Raw genomic sequence first — 10,411 nt, forward strand, 5'->3', positions numbered from 1 at the left:
CTCCTTAAGCTATGAAGTTCTTCAGGAGAATTTCTCCAGCCGACTTACGGGCCCAAATGAGAAAATTTCTAATATATTACAATTTTAATACGATGGGACGGAGTATGAAACCTTGCAAGCGCATTTCTTCTCTTTCAAAGTGTTACGACTACTCTAGGGGCACCCCGATCTAAATATAATATAAATTATTTAGGAAAGTTTATTTCACTGTTTAGTTATAAAATACTAATAATCGGTTCATGTATTGCATTACTCATCTTTTTGTGAGCTTTGTGTTATTCTCGATGAGCGTTAGCTCACTTTTATGAAAATATTTGTCTGTGTTGTAGGTAAACAACCCAGAACAAAATGAGGAATGAGGACCAGCAACGTTGATAGCTAAGGGTTCGGATTGTGGTTTTCGCTCGTTTATTTTTAAAAGACTTCCATTATGTATTTTTCTAAATACTCGGTTTGAGATTTTTCAGGTTAAGATATTTTTACGCTTATATGATTTTGCCTAACTACAGTAATTCCTAACACGAAATATCTCTATCATTGTATGAAAGTTGTCTACACCGTCGTACAAAGTTCCCTGCGCAGAGACATATCTGGTTTTAGTTGCGGCAATCATTCACGACAGTTTAAAACTGTAGTACAAAGGCAAATATGTACAATGGTTTACAACAACTATTGTACAATATCTCATTCACCACGGTGGGAGTGATCTCCGCCTAGAGTAAATTACAAATGGTTGGACAACAGTTGAGAAAACTGTCGTCCAATCTCTACGTTTATAATTTGGACAATATTTCGTTGAAACCGTTGTACAAGAGTCCGCAGGCTGCGACTTGATTAAGGCTTGCCGCGGCAGAACAAGATTGGACAAAAGATTTTTGAGAATGCTAATTTAAAATGTATTGTCCAAGACCCCAGTTCGTAGTAGTGAGTTTTTTACATTGATCTCGTTTTCCTCTTCCACTCTCATTAACCTGATCTATTACGTGCATACCAAAATAATACTATCATGCAATAATTCTACCCATATGATAAGTTTGGCAATTATAAAAATTTATTGTGTTGGGTAGAGATGCATTTATAAATTAAACGGTACTACAAGACGCCTTCTTTTCTAAAAGTCTAAAGGTTGACATGTTTTATATCTAAACACTAACATATGTGATGTCCCAACAAAAAAAAAAAGTTCAAATAATATTAACAAAAGCTAAACTTAAATTAATGAATACGAGCTTTATAAAAGTGTGTGGGCAAGTGTCAGAAAATAGCACCACTACCCTAGATAGCGTGGGCAGTACCTCTTCCAAATTATCTGTGAAATCCCGAATATAGTTTATAAAAAAATTTATAAATTTTGTGCTTATAAAGAAATCCCAATGGTCCAGCCCCTGCACCTCAGTCACCGATCCAATCAGATCTCGCGGTACTCATTCCTGCATTGCTGAAACGTATGATAGGTGCGTTTCATACGCATTAAACTCCTATTTTTCGACTTGAATCTCACGTGTTCTCGAGTGAATTTTAGTGTATTTGATGTGTTTTTGAGTGATTTACAGGTTTGAGAGGCCAATTGGGTGTTAAGGAGGATATTAGAGCATCACGCGATGTTACGGAGTAATATTGAAGTGATTCAAAGACTTTTCGAACAAATTAGAGCGAAATAAAAAGCACGACGTCTTCTTCTGCAATTTATAAATTTTGTGCTTATAAAGAAATCCCAATGGTCCAGCCCTTGCACCTCAGCCACCGATCCAATCAGATCTCGCGGTACTCATTCCTGTATTGCTGAAACGTATGATAGGTGCGTTTCATACGCATTAAACTCCTATTTTTCGACTTGAATCTCACGTGTTCTCGAGTGAATTTTAGTGTATTTGATGTGTTTTTGAGTGATTTACAGGTTTGAGAGGCCAATTGGGTGTTAAGGAGGATATTAGAGCATCACGCGATGTTACGGAGCAATATTGAAGTGATTCAAAGACTTTTCGAACAAATTAGAGCGAAATAAAAAGCACGACGTCTTCTTCTGCATGATTTAGAGATTTTCTATCAAACATTCTGGTTAAATTTTTATATCATTGGATAGAGCTTTCTCTTAGCTTTCCAACGCATATTTATTTACAAGAATCGGACACAGGAGCAAGAAGTTACGGATATTTTAAGTATCACTGCGCGCCGCGGAGACCCGGTTGAGTCATACACGCGGTCCGCGCGCAGACCGCACGCTGCGCACTCCAACCGCGCGTTTAGCATCGATTTTGCCTATTTTTAGCTTCAAAGATGCGATTTTCCGATCTAAGGACTCAAATTGCTCCGAAAATCACCCAAAACCCTATGTATACTGGTTAGAACTCCTAAAAGTATATTTTAGATTTTATTTTAGGTTTTTATTAGTTGTTTGGCTAGTTGGGAGAGAAGAGGAAACCGGAGAAGAAGACCACCGTTCGTCGCGATTGACAACCGCAAATTTAGCGTTTTTCCTTCTATCTCTATTCCTTGGAACTCCCGTTTATGTTTTATTATTTTGATATAGTTTTCATGGTTTGTTTTCATTTATTTTGTGTTTCTGTTACTCTCGTCGCCAGGAACTGAACCTCTTAAGGGTGATGGCCTAACTTTGCTTGAATATGGTTATGAATTCATTATTTATGGATTGAAGTATTTTTCATGTTCTTCTTCTCTATCGCTTGAATTAATTCCGTGCTTATTGCTTGTTTGAGATTCATGACCTCATTCACGTTTTTTAGGATTGGCTTGATACTTGAGAAAGATTAGCTTGATCGTGCATAAGAATTAGTTCACCGTAGTACATTCATGAGCTAGAGATAGTTAGCCTGCTATGGAGTCGTGTGTACACTCTTGTTTGTAATGCTTGTCGTATTTTTAGGGTTTGAGATCGAGAGACAAAAATCCGGTATTGACATAGGTTGTTAGATGTTCGAGAGAGATTTAGCGATAATATTACGTGAGTGTGATTAGTGAAGAGAGTTGAACCGAAAAATTGTGCGTAATTCTAGGAATCCTGGCCATAGGAGAGTTTAGCGAAGCCGTTGCCCTTGCCTTCCTCATATTCGTTCACCCATAGTTTAATTTGTGTTTTTATTTATTTTTTGCAATTTAGTTAATAATCCTCACTGTTGCTTTTGAGTTCAATTCGTTGCTAGTTAGTTAAGTATCGGTTAAGCATAACCCTCATGGGATCGACTCGTACTTACGATTACATTACTTGAGCAACTACGTGCATTTGCGTAAGAAAAAATCGCAACAAGTTTTTGGCACCGTTGCCAGGGACTTAGTCTTCAACCGATATTAGATAATCTAGCTTTCAATTTGATCTCTTTTTAAATTATTTATTTATTTATTTATTTCTTTTTGTAACAGATCATGGGAGAACGGCTGAAAGACCACTCATTTAATATCTCGTGCCCATGACCCATGGATACCGATCAGCGATCCGAAAGCCAACCATCGAGGGGGATCAAAGCTTCGTGATCAAGACGGGGTTGATCAAAATGATTCAGCAGAATCAATTCTCGGGAGCCCCGAACGATGACCCAAACGAGCACATCGCCAAATTCACCGAGATATGCGACACATTTTGCATCCACAACATCTCGGTTGAAGCAATTAGGTTGCGCCTTTTTCTCATTCTCATTTCACGACCGAGCGAAGTGTTGGCTCCAGTCTTTCCCCGATCGACTCCATCACCACCTGGGACGAGCTATGTTGGGTCTTCTTCGCTAAATTCTTCCCATTTGAGAAGACTGCTCGCCTCCGCAATGAGATCCACAGCTTCAGCCAGTAGGACGACGAGTCACTCCACGAAGCGTGGACACGCTTCAAGGAGATGCTGAGAAAGTGCCCACACCACGGGATTTATCTGTCAGAGCAACTCCAGACCTTCTACGGTCTCATCAGCTCGACGAAGACCTAAGTAAACACTACAGCAGGAGGCAGAGTATTGACTAAGACGCCATCGGAGTTCCATGCTCTTCTCGAGGAGTTAACGTGCTCAAATGATCAGTGCCCGGTGGATAGGAAGAGTAGGTATACGCAGCCCGCCGCAACCTCGACCATCGACATGGAGGAAATCAAGGCCCTAACAACACAAATGGCAGTTGTGCAACAACAATTGGCCGAAAATCGAAGAACGATGAATGTCGTACACGCAGCCGTGCTGGAGTGTTGTTTCTGGTGCAATGGGAACCACACCGCCGACCACTGCATGAACAAATTTGTCAGTCCCACGGAGGAAACAAATTTTATGGGACATTACAACTGTCCCCTAGCCCAAAACTATAACAAAAATTACACGGGGACGAGAAATAATTACCAACAAAATGCGTGGAGAGGGCCAAAAAAACCAACGACAACCACCTCCTCAAATATTTCCGCATCAACAATGGTTTCTTCAACAACCACCTCCAGAGCCCAAGTCAAATCTTGAAGAAATTCTGGCGGCATTCATTACCGAGACCCAGAACACGTTGAGAAGTCATACTGCACAAATCCGGAGTCTCAAGACACAGGTAGGTCAGAATGTCGAAGCCATTAATGCTTGACCGCTAGAGATGCTCCCAAGAACCATCGATGAGAATCAAAAGGAGCAATGCAACTTCGTAATCCACTGGATCAACGCTGTCCCAGAGAGCCCAATGGGCCGAAATTAGTGAGTCCTCATCATCAACCACGCCCGCAGCCAAGCCTTCTCCACCGATCCATGTTTACACATCGCAAGTCCCATGTCCGGAGAAGATTATGGCGACGCTTAGCGAGGAGGAGTCATTCGAGATATACGACACCCGTAAACGTGTGAGATTCAAGGAGGATATCCTACTTGACCCCGGAGAAGCCACACCACGAAAGCCCCCATGACCACCGCCGATGCCGCCCGACAAGACTGAGAAGGGCGAGGCCAAGCGCACAAAGATCAAAAGTCCCAAGGCACCACGATGGGGAAATTGGCCAACTCCATATAAAGATGAGCGGCGAAGACTCGGCGAGGAGGCCTGCCGAGACACGAACTGATAAAAAGGTATCCCGTCAAGCTATTGACGTTAACTAAAGCTCTTGTTGGGAGACAACCCAATGTTTTATTTTCAATCTTTTTTAGTGTTTTATTTACAGCTTTCAAAAAAAAAAAAAAAAAAAAAAAAAAAAAACACCTCAGAGCCTTGAAGAGCCCATTCGCGCAGGAGGCTCGCCGCCAGGTAAGTTTTCCAGCCCTTATATTTTCGGTGTCCGAAACATTATGGATAATGTTTATTTCAAGTTTGGGGGGAGTCTTATTTATTGGATAATGTTTTGTTCTATTTTTTGTTTTTTTAGTATAACTTCTTCTTTTTTGGTGGAAATTAGTGATAGATTGCTTTGTTTGATTGTAATTCTGAAATGCTTGCCTAGGAGACTTAATATTTTAAGCATATGCATAGGGTTGTTAGTCATCACCTTCTCGAGTGTGATTTGTTGGTACGAGTTTTGTGTTTACCGCTATTTGACCCCAATATGTATGTCTCGAGAACCTCTAGGGTACCTTCATTAGTAGCTAGACCGACCGCCTAAGTGAGATAACTTCAACACAATAGAACTTTCTTCGATCCCTAATCGAGGCGAAATTAAGTATGCGTTGATCTAGTTAGGATGATATAGGCGTTAGGATTAGCCACTTCAAGCAAAAGAGCCGACCAAAAAAAATACAATTTCCATTAGAACCCATGCACATATAGAGCTGAACACAATAAAACCCTTCGATCTAGTAAGGACCTCATCGCGAGTCACTTCCGAGAGTTTTTGACAAGTTTTTGAGTAAGTCTCCAAGTCAATAAAAAAAATTAAAAAAAAATCGTTGAACACCGTAATCGTTTGTTGTTTATTTTTATTCGTTGTTGAAAAGAAAAGAAAAAAAAAAGAAAAAAAAAAGAAAGAAAAAAAAAGTTCTAAGATGATGCTCACTTTTAGCATATCTCGTTTTTATTTTTGTTGATTATTTTTTGTTCTGTTAATTATGGTGTTCAAACGAAAAATAAATATGACTTGGAGATATTTTTGTTAGTCACAAGTTCTTGCAATGACAGTTTTGAGGGTGATTTTGGAAGAGGTTGAGTGCTAGAGTGAGAGTGTGAGGTTTGAGTGTTTGTGAGAAGTGATTCGCGATCCCTGCTAGGTTGATTTTAAGCCACTAAAACTTCCATATCCTACCGTGACCCTAGCCTAACATTAAAAGACGAAAAGACCTATGGACTAACTACAGATGACACGTGTACATTAGTGGATATTAAGGGAAAAGAGTGGGCATATAGGTGTGTTGAGCCGAAATTCACATAAATTTGGTTTTATTAAAACTCTTGAGGGCGGTTGAGAAGGTTGCAAAGAAGGGTACCCAAGAGTTCGCGAGATACAAGAAACGTTGTAAATGGTTAAGGTAATACTAACTTGTACTTCATTTTTGTCACACTCGGTATTTGAATTCAAATCAAAATCATGAATACCATTTGCATTGTAAGTCTCTAAATCTGTAGTTAAGGCGAACATATTTTTGACATGGCTAATCGATCACCAAGTTTTACCATATTTTTAGTTAACTTCTTGGGTGTGTTTTTGTTTTATTTTTATTACTCGAGAACAAGTGATGGTTCAAGTTTGGGGGTATTTGATAGGTGCATTTCGTACGCAATAAACTCCTATTTTCCGACTTGAATCTCACATGTTCTCGAGTGACTTTTAGTGTGTTTGATGTGTTTTTGAGTGATTTACAGGTTTGAGAGGCCAATTAGGTGTTAAGGAGGATATTAGAGCATCATGTGATGTTACGGAGCAATTTTGAAGTGATTCGAAGACTTTTCGAACAAATTAGAGCGAAACAAGAAGCACGATGTCCTCTTCTGCAGGATTTTGAGATTTTCTACCAAACATTCTGGAATAAATCTTTCCATCATCGGATAGAGCTTTCTCTTAGGTTCCAACGCATATTTATTTGCAAGAATTGGACAACGGAGCAAGAAGTTATGGATATTTTAAGTATCAATGCGCGCCGCAGAGACCCGGCAGATTCATACGCGTGGTCCGCGCGCCCACCGCGCGCCGCGCACTCCAAGTTATTTTGTGTTTCTGTTACTCTCATCGCCATGAACTGAACTCCTTAAGGGTGATGGCCTAACTTTGCTTGAATATGGTTGTGGATTCATTATTTATTGATTGAAATATATTTCATGTTCTTCTTCTGTATTGCTTGAATTAATTCCGTGCTTATTGCTTGTTTGAGATTCATGACCTCATTCATGTTTTTTAGGATTGGCTTGATGCTTGAGAAAGATTAGCTTGATCGTGCATAAGAATTAGTTTACCGTAGTACATTCCTAAGCTAGAGATAGTTAGCCTACTATGGAGTCGTGTGTACACTCTTGTTTGTAATGCTTGTCGTATTTTTAGGGTTTGAGATCGAGAGATAAAAACCCTGTATTGACATAAGTTGTTAGATGCTCGAGAGAGATTTAGCGATAATATTACGTGAGCGTGATTAGTGAAGAGAGTTGAACCGAAAAATCGTGCGTAATTCTAGGAATCCCTACCATATGAGAGTTTAGCGAAGCCGTTGCCTTGCCTTCCTCATATTCGTTTACCCATAGTTTAATTTATGTTTTTATTTATTTTCTGCAATTTAGTTAATAATCATCACCGTTGGTTTTGAGTTCAATTCGTTGCTAGTTAGTTAAGTATCGGTTAAGCATAGTCCTCGTGGGATCGACTCGTACTTACAATTATATTACTTGAGCGACTACATGCAACTTGCGTACGAAAATATCGCAATAATGTATCAAAGCCCAAGGAGCGGATATACAAGAGTTGAGGAGTCATCTTCTCTAAGTGAATGGAAATGTGAAAGATGATCAACAAGCACCACCAGCACCTTCCAGAATGTATCTCGTGTGCGACAATTCATTGTGACTGATGATCTCTTCGAGAAGTTCAGGAGGATGAGAGCCTAGAATTTTGAAGCATCGATTGATCCTTAGCTGTCCGATGATAGGATGTCAGAGATCAAGACGATCTTCAACTTCATGAATATATCGGAGACCGAGAAGGCGATATATGGTTCTTTTGTCATGAAGAAAGATGCGCGCTATTGGTGGGAGACAGTAACCACTAGAAGAGACACACGGGCTATGTCATGGGATGACTTTGTCAAGGAGTTCAATAAGAAGTTTTTCAACATGCGCGCAATGAACACTCAACAAAAGGAGTTTGCGGAGTTAAAGTAAGACACGATGACTGTGACTGAAGCTGTGAGGAAGTTCAACCAGGTGGCAAGATTATGCCATCATGTAAAGTATGAATTTTGTATCACTCGATGGTAAATTTCTAAAGAAATTAACGAGCTTCCGTTTGTTACCATTATATGATTGAGTGAATTATGGACGTTGAAGTTTATCGAGTTAATTTAAATTATTTTAAGGTAATGGAAAATCTCGGAATAAATAAAGGATTTATCGAGTTCGTCTTAAATAATAAATTATTTTCCGAAGAAATATTCCGGAATTTAATTTATGAAAATAAATTCTCATGGACGAGAATTATTTCCGAGAAACCTTGAGTATATTTAAATCAATCAAGAACGAACAAAAAAATTCTTGGTCTAATGATTTAATTAAAATCCGATCGGTCACGGATTTGATTAAATAACTTAGTCACAACGAGTATAGTTGTAATGGAAAATTGAGGACCCATTTGAAAGAAAACAAGGAAAATAGGTTGGTTTGTAATTAATAGGATAAGGTTAAACATTGCCACGTCATCAATGGTCGAGATATTTTTTTTTAAGTGATGTATATCACTTGGCCGGCCAAAATACACCAGCCCACGCGAGAAAAAAAAAAGAAGAAAAAAAGAAGAAAGAAAGAAGAGAGAAAGGAAAAGAGAAAGAAGAAGAAGAGGGCCGAGAGGGAGAGGAAGAGAGATCGGGGGAGAGAGAGAGCGAGCGAGCGACGGAGATGGAGCCCGAGCTCCGTGCGCGCGCGCCACCAGCCAAGAAGAGCCGCCGCCGCCGAGCCGCCGTGGTCGCCGACCGAGAAAGGACGCCGGGGAAGGAGTGAGAGCATACCGAGGAGGCTGAAACTCAAGGGAATAAGCTCTTCCTCAAATTGAATTCGAAATCTAGGGGTTCTTGATTTCAAATTTGGGGGTTTTTGATTCCGGGTTGAAATCTGTGGATTTGCCTGTGGTTAGATGATGTTGGAGTTTGATTTGTGACGTTGATGATTTGAATTGAAAGTTTGAACTCGTTTTCTTGTGTGGTTTGATTTTGGACGAAATCTGAGAATAAACGGACGTGGACAGTCCGATACACTCCGATATTATTTTTTATAGTATTTTTCCTGGATAGTAGACGTTATGGGCTTTCTAAAATGATCAAGAAGTAAAAATCCATTGAGTTTTGAATTAGTTATGAATTTTTGAAAAACACTAATTCAAAGCTGCGAAACAATCCGAACCGTATAACAGTGAATTGCGGGCTGTTTTTGAGATAGCTATTCTGGTCATATGTAGGCTTATAATATATCGTTAGAAAGGTACGGGAGTTAGTTACGTTCTGAAACTGGAATCGTTGGATTTCTAGTTGTATAGCTCGAGTTATGATGCATTTTTCAGTCGCTGTCCAAACCAGTCCGATTATGTGCCATAAAATTTTGATTATGTGTTTGAATCGGGGGCTTGATTCGAGATTGTGTAATTGTTTGCGTATGTTTGGTATCGCTGAGAATATGGTGTGCCTTGTGTTTGAATATGGATTTGAGTGTTTGAGCTTGTTTGGTTGTAGGATTACTCGTTGTATCTCCGGAATTGTTTTGGTTTGGAATTCTTTGCCGTGCTTTAGATTTCGAATCGGAGCTTATGTTGGACTTGTTTGAGACGTGAGAATAGATTTGAGGAATTAATTTGGAAATGGTTTTGAGTGGGTGATTTGTTTTATTGGTTGTTTGATTTGAGAATCAACTTGTTTTTGTTAGCTCGGTTTGAATACGGAAATGATTTTGTTGGCCGAGATCGGTTTATGGGCATGTTGGCTCGTTTTTATTGACATGTTTGAAAATTTTGTGACAAGTTAAGGATTTTGTAACTTGGTATGTGGTTGTGTTTTGTATGTTGTTTTGGCATGAGTTTTGTTAAGAGATATCACCATTTAATTACGGTGAAATTTCATGATTCACTCGGCCGAACAATAGTCCCGGTAAAATAAATTGAACCTGAGACTAAGTCGGTGTTAATTATTTGGGTCTCAGTTAGCAATGGTGATTCGTTTTGAGGTTTGAGAATCTGACGATCGATTTGGTTATATTTAACCTTATAGAACGGTGTGAACGAACCGGGACGACACGCGAGGAATAACGGGAAATCAAAGACGAGCTTCCGATCTGGA

Source organism: Urtica dioica, chromosome 5 (assembly GCF_054948205.1).
Source record: "Urtica dioica subsp. dioica isolate 48M chromosome 5, U.dioica_male_clone48M_v1_H2, whole genome shotgun sequence".
In the NCBI taxonomy this organism is placed as follows: Eukaryota; Viridiplantae; Streptophyta; class Magnoliopsida; order Rosales; family Urticaceae; genus Urtica; species Urtica dioica.